Genomic DNA, 11,205 nt, shown 5'->3' on the forward strand with positions numbered 1-11,205 from the left:
CATGTGTTTCCTGCCAGTTTCCTGCTAACTCAGACAAATGATAAAACATTGATTTAAGGTGTTAATTTCTTTTTGTGAATTTGTATCATCTTTTATCTGGCAGTGGGGAGGACACTGGTTTATGACCAAAAGTATCCCTTATTCATCTTGCACATAATAGAGGCTCAATATAGTTTTGTTGTTGAATTGCACTATTAGCCCAAAAGTCCTGAGTCTGGTTTCTTCTAAGCAGTTAATAGTTCATAGAATCCCAGCAAAATGGAACTGGAAAGGTCATGTGGAAAGTACTCTGTTGTATAATGTATGATACTTAGAGGCTTGATAGTATCCTTGTGCATCAAAGACATCTGAGGGTGATAGGTTCTTAATCTGGAGGCTCCTGTAAATAAAAATCTTTGGCTTTAAAAGCCCAGAGTAGTCTCAACATGTCAACAGATAATACTGTAGTTTCCAAGTAAGAATACCACATCAATTAATTCATGTGGAGCCAGAGGTGGATTTTAGTAACATGTGAGTCAATCTGCTCTGCCTGGGAAGCTTAGAAATGAGCTGGGCTTTACCTTTCACAGAAGCATCTAAAATCGATCACTACTCCTCTCAGTTGCATTGATTTATACAGACAATAGCACCCCTTGTTACACCTCAACACCAAGAACAATAAAACCCTAGTTTACAAAGCAATTCTTTTATATGAATAAATTATATGTAATAATATATTATATACAAGCTATTATCAGGGACTCATTTGTAAATTTAAACTGTTCAGAGAGTTGTACAATTGAAAAGATATTTCTGAGATTTAATAAGTCTTAATGACCAAAATGATTCGTCTTAATATTGAATCTGTAATTTAAGTTCTTCCTCTTTGGTCCCAGCAGTGAGGAGACGTTGAGATTTTCCCAAGCAATTCAGAATCCAAAGAACTGATTTTGTTTGAAAAATTAGATCCAGCTATTTCTTAAAAGACTAGATTTCTTTAAGATTTAGGTGATGCTTAGGAAGTAATTTAGTTGAACCAAAAAATATTCAAAACCACGATACAGACTCTTAATTATTCTCAAATTTTATTAATTTAGGAAACATTTATTGAGAACCTATGATAATATACATGGGAATTCAACTGGCAGATTCCTGGTGCTTCCCACTCTGCCCTCTCTCCAGAATCCCATCTGATTGGGTTTAAATTTTTGCTCCATATCTTGCTGGAAGATCTCATATACATAATTTGATGTCTAAATTTCCTCATCTGCAAAATTGAAACAATAATTTACCTCATAAAGTTGCTTCATATGAATTAAATGAGATAATATATACAAAGTACCTAACACAGAAGTAAATATGAGCTTTAAAAAGATAATTAAAAATAGTTTTTATAAGAGATTATTATTAAACTTTGCATGATTTTACATTCAAGAAGTTCCCGAGCAGTGCAGTGGTTAAGATTATGAACTCCCACTGCAGCGGTGCGGGTTCCATCCCTGGTCAGAGAACTAAGATCCCACATGGTACGTGGTGTGGCAGAAAGAAAAAAACAAAGTTCCCTTGCTGACAGATTTCCTAAGAGAAGGTGACCAGAGCCTGAATTTTAGTTTCTCACCTTGTTCACATGTTCCCCCAAAATTGTGAGTTTCATGAATTCTTTCTTAGAATATTTCCATCTGTTAAATACTTCTCATGCCCCAAGATTCAAATTAATATGTAAATTTACTTCGCAGTAGGAAGTGTCTACTATGTTTCACTTACTGGCAAAATTCCAACTGGGAGGCAGTTCTGCCAAGAACAGTAATAAGTACATATTGAACAGGTAAACAGAAGATCTAGTGATGAAACCATAGCTAGCTGACAGCTTGCATCTCTGCTCCTAGTCACCTCCTATGACCCAGGAAGCATTCAAATCACAAGTTCTGCTCAAGGATAAATACCTCATAAACAGGTATTAGAAGAGGAAACTGTTTAACCAAAGCCATGTAGTCACTACAGAAAAACAATATCAGGAAACTGAGCAGTTTTTAAATCTATGGATGAAATAGTTATTGAGCTGAAGTGGTAACTTGATTACTCTTATCAAAAGATTGATAAGCACAAAAATAAATTCAAAATGGGTTAAAGACAAGCATAAGAGCTGAAACTAAAACTCTTCAAAGAAAACATAACGGGGGAAAGCTTCACAAGAGTGGGCCTGGTAATTATGTTATAGATATGACATCAAAGGCACAAGCAACAAAAACAAAGTGGGACTACATCAAACTAAAAAGTGTCTGCATAGCAAAGGAAACAAACAACAGGGTGAAAAGAAACTTATGGGATGGGAGAAAATATTTGCAAACTATGTATCTGATAAAGCATTAATCTCCCAAATGTATAAAGGACTTTTAAAACTCTATGTAGTTAAAATGGGCAAAGTACTTGAACAGACATTTCTCTAAAGAGGACATACAAGTGACCAACCAGCGTATGATAAGATGCTCAATGTCACTGACTATCAGGGAGATACAAATCAAAACCACAATGATGTATCATATTTTATATCTGTTAGGATGGCCATTATCAAAAAACCCCAGAAGCTAACCAGTGTGGAGAAACTGGAAGAGTTGCACACTGTTAGTGAGAATGTAAAATGATGAAGCCACTATGAAAAATAGTATGGAAGTACTTGGAAAAAATTAAAAATAGAACTACTATGTGAGCCAGCAATCCCACTTCCGGGTGTATATCCAAAAGAATTGAAATCAGGATATCAAAGAGATATCTGCATTCCCACATTCATTGCAGCAATATTCACAATAGCTGAGACATGGCAGTAACTCAGATGTCCTTCAGTGAATGAATGGATTTTAAATGTCACACACACACACACATATGTATTGGAATATTATTTAGACTTTAAAAGGAAGGAAATCCTGCCATTTGCAAAAACATGGATGAACTTGGAAGACACTATACTAAGTGAAATAAGTCAGACTCAGGAAGACAAATGCTGCATGATTTCACTTATATATGAATTCAAATAGTCAAACTCATAGAAGTGAAAAATAGAATGGTGTTTGCCAGGGATTGGGGAAGGAGGGAAATGGGGTCAAAGTTTCAATTATGCAAGATGAGTAAGTTCTTGAGATTTAACACACAATATGGTAACAACAGTTAACAACCCTATTGTATACTTGAAATATGCTAAGAGGTTAGATCTTAAATGAAGTTTTCATCACATACACACACAAATGGTAACTACGCAGAGGTGATGGATATATTAATTAACTTGATTGTAGAGATCATTTCCAGTGTATACATGTCAAAGCACTAAGTTGTGCACTTTAAACGTATCCAATGCTTATATGTTTATTATACCTCAAGAGAGCTGTTTAAAAAAATTGTCTCCTAAGTTGTGTTCAGAGGTAGATACCAACACAAGTACCCAACCCCAACAACAGAAACATTAAATGAAAATGAAAACTCGTGGGATCCTTTTTTCCACTCTTAGAGAAGAAAGAATGAAATCTGGCCCATAGCATCCTTGACTGGAAATGCCTAGAAATTCTGAGTGTACTAGTAATAAGCAGTTGATTTCTCTATACCAGTAAATTCCCAGCTCTGGCTGCACAGTAGAAAAACCTAGGGAACTTTTAGAATATACTGATGTCTGGCCTTACACCAGAACAAATAAATCAGAATTTCTTGGTAATAAGTTTTGGGCAGAGGATCTTTTTTGGTATCATTTATTAGTTTTGCCTGTTTTTTGTGTTGTTGTTTTTTTACAGATTTTTTTTTAAGTATACATGGCCAAAATAAACTGTACATATTGAAAGTTTGACGAGTTTTGATGTAAATATACATTTGTGAATCTATCACAACAGTCAAGATAATAAATATTTCTATCATCTCCCCAAATTTCTTTATGCACTCTTGTATCCCACAGTTCCATCCACACCCTCTCCAGGGAACAATGAATCTGCTTTTGGAGACTATTCCTAAGATTATATTTTTCAGAATTTTATATAAATGGGATCATACATTATATACTTTTTTTTTTGGTCTGGATTTTTTACTCAGATTAATGATTTTGAGATTCATTTACACTGTGCACAAATAATTCATTATTCTTTGTTGCTAAGTAGCATTCCTCATGGGCTTCCCTGGTAGGTCAGCTGGTAAAGAATCCACCTGCAATGTGTTCGATCCCTAGATTGGGAAGATTCCCCTGGAGGAGGGCATGGCAATTCACTCCAGTTTTCTTGCCTGGAGAATCCCCATAGACTGAGGAGCCTGGCGGGCTGCAATTCATGGCATCGCAGAGTTGGACACGACTTAGTGACTAAGCACACAGCAGAGCATTCATCATATATACATATCACATCTTGTTAATTAATTCACTTATTGGTGAATATTTGGATTGTTTACTGTTTTGGACTATTACAAGTAGAAAAGCTTTAGGCAATCATGTATTAATACAATGTTTTACATGGATATATGCTTTCTTGGGTAAACATCTAGGAATGAAATGGTTGGATCATACAGTAGGTATATGTTTAACTTTGTAAGAAACTGTCAGTTTTCCAAAGTCACTGTACATCACATTCCCATCAGCAGTGTATGAGAGTTCTGTTTTCTCCCTATCGTTGCCTATAATTTGTACGGTCAATTTTTAAATTTTTGCCATTCTAGTAGGTATTTGCTTTTTAAAATTTGTATTTCTCTAATAACTAATGATGTGGAGCATCTTCATATTTTTATGAAATAAGTTTTATACAAACATAGTTTTCTCTCTTTGGTAAACTGTTCAAATATTTTCTTCATTTTTCAGTTGGACTTTCTGAGTTCTAATTATTGAGATATGAGAGCTCCTTATATATCCTGGATATGTCCTTTGTTGGATATGTTTTACAAATATTTTCCCCTAGTCTGTGGCTAACCTTAACTTCTCTTAACATTATCTTTCAAAGAAAAGAAAATTTTCATTCTGATAAAGTCTAATTTATCAATTTTTTATCTTTTATAGTTTCTAGGTTTTGTGTTTTATTTAAAAAATCTTTGCCTAACAAAATGTACCAGAGGAAAAGGAGAAAAAGATTTTCTCTTGGAAATTTTTTGGTTTTAGTCTATTGTGTTTAGGTCTATGATGTATTTCAAGCTAAATTTAGAGTATGTCATGAGTGAAAAACTGAGTTTCATTTTGGGGGGAGTTTTGTTTTAGGAGGCATGGATGCTAAGTTTTTCTAACAGCAGTTATTTGTTGAAAAGATTACCCTTACCCCCACGGAAGTGCCTTAGCACCTTTGTAAAAAATCAATTGGCCATATATGTGTAGATCTAATTACAGACTCTCTGTTCCCTTTCATTGATATATGTGCTTGTGTTCAGCTGTGGCCAACTCTTTGCAGCCCAGTGAACTGTAGCCCACCAGGCTCCTCTGTCCATGGGATTTTCCAGGCAAGAATACTGGAGTGGGTAGCCATTTCCTCCTCCAGGGGATCTTCCCAACCCAGAGATCAAACCTGAGTCTCTTGCATCTCCTGCATTAGAAGGTGGATTCTTTACCACTAGTGCCACCTTGGAAGCCCCCTTCATTGATGTGTATGTCTCTCTCTCTCTCTATATATATATATATATGCACATATAATATATATATGTGCATATATATATATATATATATATATATATATATATATATATATTACCACTACCACACTCAGTTACTCTCTAGCTTTACAAAAAGAGTCTTGAAATTAGGTATTTAAGTCCTCAACTTGGTTCCTTTTTTTCCTCAAAATTAATTTGGGTACTCTGGCTCTTCTTTATTTCCATATAAATTTGTAATTGATATCTTATTTCAACAACAACCACCACACCCACCTAGCTGTGATTTTGACTAGAACTGCATTATTTCTAAAGATAACTTTAGAAAGAACTGACATCTTAACAGTATTTTTATATTTCCAATCTACCAGCATAGCATAGCTCCCTATTTAACATTTCACAGTGACGTTTTGTAGTTTCTGATATTTCAGTCTTGCACATCTTTGCCAATTTATCCCTAAGTATTTGATATTTTTTTGATGCAATATCAATAGTACTTTCTATTTCAATTTCTAAATATTTATTTCTAGCATAGAGAAATACAGTTGAGTTTTTTATTATTGATATTATAGTGTTGATATAGTGAGGTACATTGATTAATTTACAAAGAATGATTAGATACATTGAATTAATCTTGCATTGTTTGCATTTTTTTTGCATGAGTCTTAATTAGATTTAAAGTATCAGTCTTATTTATTTCTGGACTCAATTTGCTAAAATTGTGTTAAGGTTTTTCGCACCTATGTTCATAAAGCATATTGGTCTATTGCCAGGGTCCAGCCCCAGCAGGATCCAGGGGAACCCTCAGGATCGGCGAGAGAGAGAGACACACAGTGAGACAAAGCTCAGGGCTGAGTCTGGAGTTTATTTTCGCACGGCCCCTTTATACCCTTAACAACATCTTTTTGGGGGAAGAGTATATTGCTTACACACAGGTCATCTCAAAACATTACAGCAACTTGACCTTCAACAGAAACAGGATGTCACCCACATACTTTTCGTTCACAAGAGTCTTTTTTATCATTTGGCCTTCAGGCCTGCTAACATTTTATGGCTTGCCCCTGGTGTGACTTAAGCGACTTCAGTAGCGGACCCTGTTTTTCTTGTGATTAATCTATTTTCTTTCTAATAGGCATCATCTCCATGGGAACTAGATAGGATTACATTTTTACAGAACAGAAATGCGAAGGACTGCAGAAACAGCAGATATAGCACAAAACAGGCTCTTAGTCTAAAAGTTAACCACCTGCAAGAAGTCGCCAGCTAATCTCTATCTAAAGTATTTTCTATTAGGCATATTTGTGGCTATTATATTTGTGGAGCTTTTCTCACCCCGCGAAGGGGCCTATGCTTAATAGTTTCTTTTGTTAGCGTACTGTGCTTAGGATGTTTAGAACAATCATGAGCGCTTTTTGCAATGAGAGCACACATTTATCAAACAAGCCAGAATGCCAGCAAAAGGGTTTGAATTGAAGCATTTCTTTCATCCCTGGCCCCTTCATAGGGTACCAGCGTCCGGGAGATTTATTAATTAGGGTTTTAAGTTGGTCTTTATTCAGTGAAAGAGGAGCAGGAGAACGCTTGGCAGGCAACACAAGAATCTGCAGCAGGGCAAACAAGAACAACAACAGAAAAGGGGGGAAGATACAGGGTGGGGTAGAGACCGAGGCCAACCTGGAGGGTCCCTTATATCCTGAATGGCCCTGCGTGTCAGGTTTTTTCCTCATGACCTCATCATGGATGGGATCCTGGACGGCCTTGCCTGTCAGGTATTTTCTTCATGACCTCGTCATGGTGGGATCTTCCATAATGGTTCCCGGCAGTCTATAGTTTTCTCTTAACATCTGTCTCATTTGGGTAATAGGGTATGCTGAATTCAAAATATGAATTGGGAAGTATAACCCCCTCTTCAAGTTTTTTTTAGTGTTTGCATAGAATTGATATTATTTCTTCCTCAAATGTTTGGTAAAGTTCACTCTTGAAGTCACATGAGCCTGAAGTTTTTTTTGTGGTAGGGCTTTTGATGACAAATTCAAATTTTTAAAAAACCTGTTTCTTTTTGAGTAGTTTGTTTTTCAAAGAGTTTCCCCATTTCACTTAGGTGGTCAAACTTATTGGTTTGAAGTTGTTCATAATATTTACATGTTATCCTTTTAATGTCTTTAGGATCATTAGTAATATTCCTTTTATCATTCCTGATAATTTGGATCTTTGATATTTTAGTTTTTCAACTCATCAGTTTTCTCAAAAAGTCAGTCTTTTGGCTTCACTAATTCTCCCATTTTTTGTTTGTCTGTTTCTTTGTTTACTATTTTGTTGTTTTCTGTTCAGATATTTTAATTTCCTTTCTTCTGCTCACCTTGGATTTAATTTGCTCTTCTTTTCTGGTTTATTAAAATAAAAGTTTAGGTCATTGATTTTAAATGTTTATACCATTCTATTATAAGTGCTACAAATTTGAGCGCCCCACAACTTTTGGCATGTCATGTTTACATTTTTCTTTAGTTCAAAATATTTTCTTAATTCCTTATGATTTCTTCTTTGGTTCATGGGTAATTTAGAAAAGTGTGATAATCTTCTAATTATTTGAAAATCTTCAAGGTATCTTTCTATTATTAGCTGGATCATCAAAAAAGCAAGAGAGTTCCACAAAAACATCTATTTCTGCTTTATTGACTATGCCAAAGCCTTTGATTGTGTATCACAATAAACTGGAAAATTCTTAAAGAGATGGGAATACAGACCACCTGACCTGTCTCTTAAGAAACCCGTATGCAGGTCAGGAAGCAACAGTCAGAACTGGACAAGGAACAACAGACTGGTTCCAAATAGGAAAAGGAGTATATCAAGGCTGTATATTGTCACCCTGCTTATTTAACTTATATGCAGAGTACATCATGAGAAATGCTGGACTGGAAGAAGCACAAGCTGGAATCAAGATTGCCAGGAGAAATATCAATAACCTCAGATATGCAGATGACACCACCCTTATGGCAGAAAGTGAAGAGGAACTAAAAAATCTCTTGATGAAAGTGAAAGAGGAGAGTGAAAAAATTCGCTTAAAGCTCAACATTCAGAAAACTAAGATCATGGCATCTGGTCCCATCACTTCATGGGAAATAGATGGGGAAAAAGTGGAAACAGTGTCAGACTTTATTTTTGGGGGCTCCAAAATCACTGCAGATGGTGACTGCAGCCACGAAATTAAAAGACGCTTACTGCTTGGAAGGAAAGTTATGACCAACCTAGATAGCATATTAAAAAGCAGAGACATTACTTTGCCAACAAAGGTTCATCTAGTCATGGCTATGGTTTTTCCAGTAATCATGTATGGATGTAAGAGTTGGACTGTGAAGAAAGTTGAGTGCCGAAAAATTGATGCTTTTGAACTGTGGTGTTGGAGAAGTCTCTTGATAGTCTGTTGGACTGCAAGGAGATCCAACCAGTCCATCCTAAAGGAGATCAGTCCTGGGTGTTCATTGGAAGGACTGATGCTGAAGCTGAAACTCCAGTACTTTGGTCACCTCATGTGAAGAGTTGACTCATTGGAAAAGACTCTGATGCTGGGGGGGACTGGGGGCAGGAGGAGAAGAGGATGACAGAGGATGAAATGGCTGGATGGCATCACTGACGAGATGGACAAGAGTTTTGGGTAAACTCCGGGAGTTGGTGATGGACAGGGAGGCCTGGTGTGCTGCGATTCATGGGGTTGCAAAGAGTTGGACACCACTGAGCGACTGAACTAAACTGAACTGAATCTAATTCTGTGTAGGCAAAGAACATACTTTGATTATTTCGAACTTTATTGAGATTTGTTTTATGACCAAATGGTCCCATGTAGACTTGAAAATCATATGTATTATGCATATGTTGGGTGGAGTGTTAATTAGATCAAGTTGGTTGATAATGTTGACCAAGTCTTCTGTATTTACTGGTTTTCTGCCCACTTGTTCTTTCAATTATTGAGAGAGAAGAGTTGAAATCTTTAATAATAATCGTGGATGTGTCTATTTTTTCTTTCAGTTTGATTAGTATTGGAGCACAGGGTTTGCTTTTTAACTTTACATCTGATTCTAATATGCAGGCAGCTTTAAGGGGTGTTGCTCCATAACCAGTAATTCTCAAACTTCAACGTGCATCAGAATTTCTTAGGGTGCTTATTAAAACACAGATTGCTAGGCCCTTCTCTCAGTTTCTGATTCTGCAGGTCTGGATGAATTCGCATTTCTCACAGTTCCCAGGTAGTGCTGATACTGTGTTCAAGTTGATACTGCGTCAAGTGTTCAAGAGGCCATGTTTCAAAATCACCGAATATGCCAAAGCTTCTCAACCTTATATTCATATTAGAACCACCTGAGGAGTTTTAAAAATTATGATACCCAGACTACATTCAGACCAATTAAATAGAAGATCTGCATGGGGTAAGGGGAGTCGTGGGACTCAGACATCAGTATCCTTTAAAGCTCTCCTGTGTGATTCTGATAAAAATAATCAAGATTGAGAATCACTGTGTGTGTGTGTTATTCACTCAGTTGTGTCAGACTGCTTGCGGCCCCACTGACTGTAGCCCACCAGGCTTCTCTGTCCGTGAAAATCTCCAGGCAAGAATACTGGAGTGAATTGCCATTTCCTTCTCCAGGGGATCTTCCTGATCCAGAGATCCAACCCGGGTCTTCTTCATTGCAGGGAGGTTCTTTACCATCTGAGCCGCAGGGAAGCCCTGAGAATCATTGCTCTATGCTATAGCAATGATCTAGATTGCCCAAGGAAGTCTTTGGGGCTCATGACCAAAACTTCATCAATGTCCTCTGAGTAAAAAACACTGTGGAAGCACCAGGAAGTTACAGGTTGTATGAATGATCTCTAGCGAACTAGGGTAGGAGACAGTGTTAGCTCCTCCTCCTTTGCTTCACCTAGCACATTTGTAAAATGGGGCCTATAGTTCCTGCTCGTTTCCTAGAACACAGAAAGATTCTGACGACCAATAGCATTCTATCTTCTATCATTGGGGAAAAATTTTCATTAATTCAATATATTTAGAAATTAAAACAATCTTTAATTAATGACATTTGTTTTCCATAATGAGTTTTTATACATAGCTTATTTAGAGAAGAAAAATATTGACTAAAAATTATCCAACATAACTTTAACCCTACCTGACACTTCCAAGGAAGTTAACTGTATAACAGAGGTATACTCTAAATCCTTTAACAGTCATTCCAATAGTAAAGTTATTAAACTCTTTCAAAATTTCCATTAACCCTTCCATTTTCCTTCATCATGCACAGGGACTTTGACCAATGAGAAAAAATTCTGGCAGAATTACGACAAACAGTGCTAACACTGCAATAGCACAGCCTTCTATTTTTTTCTCCTCCTCGCCCTACTTTTTTATTTTAAAAAAATGGACTAATTACACCCAAATTACAAATCCTGTAATTTTTACAATACTCATTTGAGACAGTCAGAACAGGTTTTACTGTTCATATCTTTCAGCTGAAAAAAACTAAAGCAGGTAAAGAGAGACTGCATAAGAACTAGCCTATACCACAGGTTCTTTGACTGCAGGTACAAAATTTTCCCCAACTGAGAGGAGAGAAAAATGGCGTAACTCCAGACAGGAAAACCAGAGAT

The sequence above is a fragment of the Muntiacus reevesi genome, chromosome 7, assembly GCF_963930625.1.
Source record: "Muntiacus reevesi chromosome 7, mMunRee1.1, whole genome shotgun sequence".
Lineage (NCBI taxonomy): Eukaryota > Metazoa > Chordata > Mammalia > Artiodactyla > Cervidae > Muntiacus > Muntiacus reevesi.